This window comes from Aptenodytes forsteri, unplaced genomic scaffold (assembly GCF_000699145.1).
Source record: "Aptenodytes forsteri isolate BGI_AS27 unplaced genomic scaffold, ASM69914v1 Scaffold15, whole genome shotgun sequence".
NCBI lineage: Eukaryota > Metazoa > Chordata > Aves > Sphenisciformes > Spheniscidae > Aptenodytes > Aptenodytes forsteri.
In genome coordinates this window covers 4147628-4157518 of record NW_008795129.1, presented here as the reverse complement: position 1 = coordinate 4157518, position 9891 = coordinate 4147628, and positions in this window count along the sequence as shown.

The window sequence follows — 9891 nt, the reverse complement described above, 5'->3', positions numbered from 1 at the left end:
GGCGAGCGGGTGGCTCCCGCCCCGCGGGGCTTCCTTCTCGTCTTCTCCGCTGCTCGGGTTATTTTGGCCGCGCGAGCCGAGTTTCTAGGGGATCGGGTTCTGCTCTGCCTAATTCGGTGCGAGCGGGACGCTCAGGTGCTCGGGAAAGGGCCACCGGAGTCTTCTGATCCGGTTCGGACATCCTTGCGTTAGCCGCTAGCGTGGCAGCCCCGCGGCCGGGCGCTGCAGCGCCGTGCTAGCTCCCGCGTCCCACCTTTTCCTGGAGCAGATAAAAGCCTCGGCAGGTACGAGGTGCTTTGTTTGACTTGCGCTCTGCGGGAATAGTCGTTTCTTCCGGGAGGATGTTTGCGGTTGCTTCAGGACAAAAGCACAAGGCGGAGCGCGGTCCTGCGCGGTGACAGCCCGGTGGCAACGCGCTGCGGTGTGACAGCCCGGTGGGAACGCGCTGCGGCCTGACAGCTCGCTTCTGGGAGAGGGAGACGCGTCCTGGGTCTAGGCTGAGGAGTAGGAGCGGGGCGGGGGGCTCTCGGGCCTGGAACACTTGACACGGACCCCTAAGGAAAATGGGTGCGTAAAATACCGCTGACTCGAGCACCCACCTGTTGGCGCGAGGATAGTTTTTCTACAGTGCTTGCAATATCACCCGAAAAGAATCTCTAGGAAGTAACTACCAGCGCTTCCTCAGTTTCTGATTTTGCATCGGAGTGTTGTTTCCCACGGCTTTTGGTGTGGGAGGGTGGAAGTCTGAGCTGAGATGTGATTTTGGAATGAGACTTTGCTGGAAACCATCCCTGTTTCCTCACGAGCGGAGCGGGTTAGAGCGTGGCCGTGGTTAAACACACGGTCTGTCTGTCAGAACTTTTGTGCTCTTGAGCAGCCCGGCTGGTGAACACTTGCTCGGTTTCTTAACATCGCTTTCTGTGGGTGTGGTACGGTATGGTAAGCTTAATCAGTGTTTTTAATAAAACAGATAAATAGCATCGATAGTTTTTTGTATAAGCAACAGTTAATTAGTTGCCTAATTCCATGCATTTATGAGACTTGAAAACTGTTTAGGATTGCCTTTATTTTTTTAAAAGCTCATGGGATTTCGCAGTGCTGCAGTCAACGACAGAGAAGTTAAGCTAATATTGAGTACTTTCAAGGAGAAGATACTCTTTGAACTACCTTAGGTCCCGGTTTTGTTGCTGATCCTGTGTTTTAGTGTTAGGTTTCTGCTGAGGTGAGATGGTTTTCAGCATAGCACTGTGTTTATTTTAAAGGCTGTTTGACTTGAGGGATTTCTAATTATTAATTTAATATCGGTAGTCTTCTGGGGGAAAAAGGTGTTTCATAAAGCTGTCATTGAATTTATTGATTTCTGAGCCCTTAGGTCCCGGTTTTGTTGCTGATCCTGTGTTTTAGTGTTAGGTTTCTGCTGAGGTGAGATGGTTTTCAGCATAGCACTGTGTTTATTTTAAAGGCTGTTTGACTTGAGGGATTTCTAATTATTAATTTAATATCGGTAGTCTTCTGGGGGAAAAAGGTGTTTCATAAAGCTGTCATTGAATTTATTGATTTCTGAGCTCTCCCTTCAAAAGAGAATTCTTCTGATGGTTTTTAGATCTTCTGAATGATTACCTAAACAATTACCAGTGGAAATCACAAATTCCTTTTGAAGGCTTGTCTTTTTTTTCATCTAAATTACTCAACTCTTCAAGATTATAACTCTGTCTCTTGGTTTAGTATTCTAGTTCACATGATGTCCAGTTTAGTAACATCACATGATAGGTTAGGAATAGCTGGTGTAGGAAGACAGTTACCTTTTTTTGGAAGGCTGTCTCCTCGCTTAGATATTTTGATACTTTAATACTGTGCAGGAGATTGGAGTGGAAGTATTATTAGTATGAATGAAACATGAACAGGGTTTTGTAATAGTAGACTGATTTTGAGATTAAGACCTGAAGGAAATGTTCCCTAAATACTGCATTTTAATGAATTTCGGTTTTGAATTAATCTTTCTATAAACAAAGTGCTTTATTACATTTTGGAGGCTCTGCTTGCTTTTGGGGAAGTGGGGGGGAGATAGTAGTATACCAATTCAGGACTTGGTAACTTCAAAATGTAAATTTTCACTAACTTTAAGACTTGAGTCCTGTTGGTAGGAATGCACACCATTATGCACTGCCATTTCCTTATTAATGCTTCAGTGTGCAACTTCTTGTGCCCAAGCACTTGGTCTTGTCTGGGTGAGCGTGTGTCGTTACATCTTGCCACAGTTTGCTTTTAACTGCCGATGTACGGGGCTTTATCTGTATTGGGTATGCTGAACATTTAGAAGTACTGGCTTAAGTGTTTAATGCTCCATGTTAACAGGTTAATTTTTTAATTCCTTTACTGCCACTATAATGCATAATAGTATACAATATTTATAAAATAATACATGTGTGCTATAATAAATATTTTTGCATTAATATAAATTGGCTGTTAATGTTTTATATCTGTCCTTTATTTTATAACTGTAGGACTGCATAAGCAAATATTATAAAAGGTAATCGCAAGAGGACTCTGCATGAAGCTCTAGGACTATAAGTATTAGTGTTTCTGAAGATACTAGGTATGGATAGCTTCATTGGATCAACAGCTAAATCTTTTATCTTAAATTTGAATTAGTCTTTAAAAATGGTGTCTGCATTTCTTTAGGGGAAGCATAGTATAAATACAATTATAAGATAAAGACTTCGGTATTTAAAATCAGTAGTAAGTGAAGAGAAATTGGGATTTGACACAGCATTTAAAATCTTCGTTATCAAAGGACAGTGCAGCAGCGTAACTTCAGACCACAACAGAACAATTTATCAGAAACTAACTGAAAACTTGTCTGCCGATTCTTTAACTTATTTTCATGCTTTGGAGTGTGTCACGTACCTGCTTTTTTGCCTGTATTCTGATAATTGCACCATTTTTTGACAGTTGGCCTTTTACTTGCGGAAGTGATAGCATAGATGAGATACTTGTGGCCTCATCACAATATACGCTGATCCTGCAGAAGCAGCGTTGGCGCACTCCTGCCTGGCCTTTGCTTTCACGTCTTCTGTTGCTAGGCTTGTTGGAGTTGATGATAAAACAGACAAACCATAAAAATATTCTGAAATACCCTGGGGTTTTTGTTGCAGAGGAATGGTCTAGGGAGTAGGTAGCATTTTAATTTTAATGTTGCTTCAATTTAATTATCAGTGCTCCGTAAGCATGCAAATATATGGCAAACATTGAAAAAGTAAACAAAACCCAGCCTGTACTGCATAGCAAAATTCCTAATTTATAATTGAGAAAAGCATTTTTGTTCGACTTTTAACCTGAAGTATGTTAAGCCCTGAGACTGTAAAGCTTGTTTAAAATTAATACATAAAATTATGGAATTTGTGTAGTATCTGTAAATTGTCATTTAGAGAAACACTGTAGAAGACATTTCGGTGCGTGTAAAATACCTCTTTGCATACAAAGTTGCGTGCAGACGAGTAGCCTGATTCCTTTTTGAGGTTCTCGTGGTTCCATTTTGAAGAGGTGAAATAAATGTCGCAGAAGCAGGACGTGGTGTGCCTGAGCAACCTCGTGCATCTAGGAAGTGTAACAGTAAAAGGACTGCTTGTACGGTAGTTCAGACTGTGCTGCTGGTACAGTTGTAGCGACGTTTAAGCAAGGCTTAAAATTCAGAGGGAAATGAAGAGATGTTACTAGAAATAACCTGCTCTATCCGAAGGAGAGCATGAGGCTGAAATCCACAGTTTAATAGACCGTGGATGTGAGCTGCAAAAATTGCACATTATCACAGTGCTTGATAGATAGAATATCTGTAGGATACTGGGGACTAGAAGCCTGGGATATTACTCGCCAGTTGAGTCTTACTTGCTGCCTCTCATTTATTTTCCTGCTTCTGCAGCTTTGCTCTGCCAGTAACAGATAATGTTGGTCCTTTTTTTCCCTGAACTATGTGCTGGTGTTCAATGAACTGCATTCTGGAAAGCCTCACTCCAAACTTTAACTTGAGAAAAGGAGTAAAATTGCATGCTTTCTGAAAGAAACTATCTTGATTTGAATTTATTTTGCTGAATCATCACATAAGATTTGGTAGTTGTAATCCTCTCTGTGTCTCCATCATTTTTCTGCAAAGTGTTTTTCATGGTTTACAAAGAATATCAACAACCTGCCAGCCTCATATCCTTTTCTGCAGCCTTTCATATACTGACTTAATCTAGCCTTAATTGTTTTACAGAATAAATAGTTTATTCCTAGGGCTACCATGCTGATTTCTATGGTTGTGCAAAGAGAACATTAGGTTGTGTTCCACATCACGAGTACCCTATTGGGTAACAGGAAAGAATGATGCGTGTACTGTGCTGGAGATAGTCTCAGTATTGCTATGCTTGAATAGTTTTTAAACCATACTGATGTATGGAAATTGTCTTTGTATTAAGCCTCAAAGCATCGCACAGACCCAAGTTTTCAGTAGTTGTATTGTCATGGAAGAAGTCCACGCTTGGACAGGTCAAACTGCGCAAGCTTCGTGCCAGTTTAGTGTTCTGCAGGGGACTGGAATGGTAGCATTGCCTTGTTGCTGGTATGGAGGGGTTTAACGTGACTTTCTCTACGGCCCAATGCTCTGAACAGGCAGCGTGACCGTATTGTGCTCCTTTGGAACAGATGTCCCCAGCTGTGATGAGGGTTGTAGCCAATACGTGGTTGCACTTGAGGTGCACATTGGTCCTCCACCACCTGGGTGGCAATTACAGAAAAAAGTTTCTGAAGGTTTACCTCCCGTTAATCAGATTGTACCAGCATATGGTAGGTAACTTGTGTGGATGCTGAGACTTGTTCGGGCTGCCACTGTGTTTTTGCACAGTTGAAGTAGATCATTATATACTCCATAGAGTTACTGAAATTACTGAGCTGATACTAAGCTTAGTGCAGAAAAAGATGCAAAGCCAAGCTTGCTACGCTTACAGAACGAGCACTATATTTTTCATAAATTATACTAAGTAAAGGCTATTTAAAATTGTCTTTTGTAGTCTTCCCTCATATTTGGAAGTAGTGAACTCTGTGAGTTCTGGCACCATTACTAAGTTGTTACATGGTTGTGTCTGTGAATTTTATTAGGATCTCTGAGCTATATGCAGTATATTGTCCCTACATATGAACCAAAACCAGAAGAGCTTGCTGAGGTATACCAAGGTAGAGATTGCAGCATCTTGTTTGTTGACCTTTTTTGCCTTGTCAGTAACTATGTCCTTAATAGGACACTGGTGTCCATCTTCGGGCATGTGAAAAGCTGCCTTTCCACCACCTAATTCTGTGCAAACAAGTCAGGGAAGAGAATGAAGAACAAAAAAGAATTTCTGAAATAACAGTACTTCAGTACAGCAAAATTAAGTCCTTCATGTTAGGAAGATGTTTGGCACTTGTTTTCATAAGGGATAAAGATAAAATTGCATTGACGTGTGAGTGTAACTCTAGATATTAGATTTCTGTCACTCAAATTATCTGGAGTCCACTCTGCAGATTGTTATTTTTACTTCAAATTATTTTACCACTTGACATGTTACTTCATAACTACTTGCCCCTGTTGCAAGCCTCAGTAGTTTAGCTAGAGCTGTAATAGGAATATGCGTGTTTCTTTTCTAGAAGTCCTAGAGCAGTGATGGGTCAAATAGTAACTCAGGACCCTTAGCATATGTGGAATGAGAGCAAGAAATTTTTATTTAGATCTCTTACGATGACAGCTATTCTTGGTGAATTTAACTCGTTGGACGTGTGACCTGGATATTCTTGCACATTGTAGCTGACTTCCTCTTTTGTTTGTTCTGTACCTGTATTGATAAGGAGTTCTTGATACTTTTTTCATGTTTTCTGGGATCTGGTGGAATCTCAATGAGTCATAGTATTTTACTGGCTGATTATGTAGCAGAAGATAAGGCAACTATCACACTTACAGTCGGTTATGCAAGTTTTATATTGCTATATAGCAATTTTTGAAAGAGACCATTGGACTCCTCATTGTGTCTTATTCCATGTTGGTTTTGACTATGAGTTATTGCTGACTTGCCTGCTAAGGTTAACAGAAGGCAATAGGATTTTGATTTGCTCTGTTGCATTCAAAGCTCAGAGGGTACAGGGCAACTATCACACTTACAGTCGGTTATGCAAGTTTTATATTGCTATATAGCAATTTTTGAAAGAGACCATTGGACTCCTCATTGTGTCTTATTCCATGTTGGTTTTGACTATGAGTTATTGCTGACTTGCCTGCTAAGGTTAACAGAAGGCAATAGGATTTTGATTTGCTCTGTTGCGTTCAAAGCTCAGAGGGTACATTTGAACAGTTGCTCATCAGCCAATATCAGAACAGTAAAAAAAAAGAATTCAGGGTTCTTCTGTTTTGTCATTTTGTCCAGCGTGTCTAAGGCTGATCAGTTCCTGATGAAATAAGAATAGTTTCTTCAATATGTTCTTTCTGCCGAGAATGAAACGTGGTGCTAGGGAGCTGAAATTTTCTTCCTGTTTTCTACGGCTATGAGTTCTCCACAGTTTGCAGGAGACTCCATGTATGCTGAAAGAAAATATAAAAGAGCATGACAGTAGTTGAAACTACCGCAAGACTGACAATGAATGTGCTGACCAAAATCTGACTGGTACTGATACAGCGTACCTGAGTGCTGTGGCTCCCTTAGAACCAGGGCTTTCTTTAGCAAGTTATTTTATGTTCTCTCTCTTGTAGTGTGATGTTTTTGCTGGAAGGTATGTTGTATGTTAGCCTTCTCTGAACCTAGAAATCCTCATATAGACGTGACAGAACAGTCCTACAAGATACTCTAGTTCTTTGTCGTCCCTAAATAAGAATTGTTTTCCTGTAAGTGTATTGTCACTGTTATTTGTTGTAAATGCTTTGGTATTGTGAAGGCAGTAATGAAAAAGAAAAAAAAAAACCTACCAAAAGCCCAAACCACCACAAGCTTGAACTCTTTGATAGCACTGAGCTCTGGCCACCAAATTACCCTACCACTAGGGCAAGATTATAAGGATGAGATATGTCATGACAGGGAAACTTATTTAAACGTGAAAGCTCATCTTTATAATTGAGAATGAGCAAAACCCAACAAATGTAGGGAGAAGAAAATCTGTTTGAGTTTCTATTAGACACCACCCCCAAATTCGGGCTGAAGTTGCTTAGGCTAGCTTTCTTACTACAGCCCTCTTAATTTGGGAGGGCACTGATGGACTGCAAATTGCTGTAACTAGGGACTTGCTGATTGTGAGTGAGGTGTAGACCGGGATGGCTGAGGTGGTGTGTTCATTTATGTAGCAGTCCTGAACAAGCTTTCTCTTGTGCTGTTCTGGGATGGTTGTGAGAAAGGAGGAAGTAATAAGGGTAGACTGAATTCTTTGCTTATGTTTGGTTTGGTCCCTTTTCTCTCCAGAGCAGACTGATGGCATCTTGGAGTCAGTGTGGGAAAACCTTGTAGGCCCTGAAGGAGGGCTGAGCATCATGTGGATAAGAGACAAGCAAAACCAAATTTGTTATAGTAGATATTGTAATTACAGTGTAGTTACTTTATTAGATCAGAAAATGTAACAAGATTTTGAATAATATGTTCTTGAGAAGTTGGTTTCTGTCACTTGAAGGTGATCTGGTATAGTTCCAAAAATGCAGAGGTCCCAACTCAGTATGAAGCAGGTCAGAAAGAAGAAGCTAAGTAAAGCAGTGGTCAATGCTTTCTTTGTTCAGGTACTGTCAAAAATGAATTCACAGACCTAAGGATGTTGTCATATTCTGTTACTGAAGGTTGTACAGGGACGTAGCTCGGTTCACATGTAAGCTGCTGCATGACAAGGAATAATGCTAAACTGGGCTTTTGACAAGTTAGGACCATTTTGAGAAAGGGCTGAAAATTATGTTCTGCAGCTGTTAGAGGAAGAAACAGAAGACGTGCTAGGCATAACAGGCTAGAAAGAGATATGGAGCAACTTGTCCCTTGCTACATTGGCAAGAGCTAGAGGTGGCATCGTAGTGCAGATTCTCCACTATCTGCTTCTGCTGCTGAGGGGGCTGGAACTGTGATTTTTCTTTCTTTCTTCCTTCTTTCCCAACTTTCTTTGAAGTTGTCCAACTGTGCTGCACTTGGTATAACCTTTCTGGTTGCTGGCAGAGAGGAGGAATGTCTACTTTCTCTTGCTGTGTTTGCTCTTTCTTTGCTAAGTCATTGACATTCTTTACCTGTCAGAATTGTTCTGAAGTCTGTGCTCTGCAAATGGGCAGGTCTGTGAAATTAGTTAAGTGTTTGGTCTCTGCTGCAGCTCAGAATGAAATTAGTACGGTATTTAAAGTTTCTTGTTGGAGATTGCTCACATAAGAGACTGGAATGACCCTTGTGCATCTTTGTAAACAAAAAAGATGAGGCTTGTAATTGAGATGACATGTTAGTATAAAGGGATTAAATTAGTTTCCAAAGCATGTTTGTTTAAATCCTTGAGTTTAACTTTTAAATGCCTCATCTGAAGAATTTACTGCATTCTACGTGTAGCTAATTATTTCTGAGTTAGCCTATCGGTATGACTGTGGTTATTCAGGATAAATGGAGTTGAAGAACCTTTGTTCACATCTTAAAAAGAGAGATGCAGAACTGTATTCAGTATTTCAGTTGTGCTTTATGAAATAGTTACAGCTAATTAACATTTGACTTTCTTTTCCTCTCCAATGTGTTCCGTGTTTGCGTATTGGTCTTAAAATAGTACTTTATTCTTCTGTACTTTAAAAAAAAAAATCAGGATCTATATGGTGATTGTGCTTGCAGGTGTGTACAGTTATAAATAGGGGTTTTTTTCCTGCTTTAAAAGTTAGATCACTGTACCTCCTAATATGTTGAAATTGTGGTAGGTGAAGGAGTTGCATTGGGTGAGAGGCTTTGTAGTAGCAACCAGCAAACCTGATACCTCATCCAGATGCATTCAGATAAGTGCAAGTAATGATTTCAAATCACTTAATTCTCCTGAATTCATGCAGTGTTTGAATACTGATAGATGAATGGCTTTAAGGACTTTTATTTTTGAAAAGTTAAAAGGGCTTGAAAAAAATTACTGCCTCCTAGCCAAGGAATAAGTTTTACTGGCTAACAGTAGCTGTGGAAAGTGAAGGGTGGATGTTCCCACAAAGAATTTCATGGCAGCCACCAGACTCCTTGCTGTTCTGTTTTTTCACTGTGAGAATGTTGGAAATGCATCAAAATACAGTCCTTCTGTCTGACTTTTTTGCCTCACGGCTACTGTAGGTATGCCACAGTTTAATTGTAGAGCTTCCTGTGAGGCGCTGCACTCTTCTGGGAATTTTTAATGTAATTTATACCATTACAAAAATGAAAAGGAGCTGCATCTTAGGAAAAAACAGTATACCTGTCACTGTGGGTAGATTGCCTGATTTATTTGCTAAGGTGTTGTTTAACAAGATGTTAGTCTGATATTTCCTTTCTCTCAGTGGAGACAAGTAGAGTTTTGCTTTTAACTGATGTGTGTTTCCACAAAATCTGTAAAAGCTTATTTATTTTTGAGACTTCTGCTTTTCTCCACTTCTGCTCTCTGCATCTCCATTAAATTTGTATGAATCCCCCTCTTCTGATACTTCAGTGATAGGCTCTAAGAAACTGTATGATCAACTAAGCCTTTTTTTTGTAGGAAAGCAGGCTGAAAATCTTGTCCTAGAATCCCTGCCACCCAAAAGACAAAAATACCCGGCTGTCTTTAAATGTAACTGTTGCCTGTGATTGAACAATCCTGCCTTGCTAGTTAATATGAATGAGAGTTTCTTGAATATTTTTATTCTTCTGGGCTTCTCATCTAACTCAATAACTTTATCTTTCAGTACCA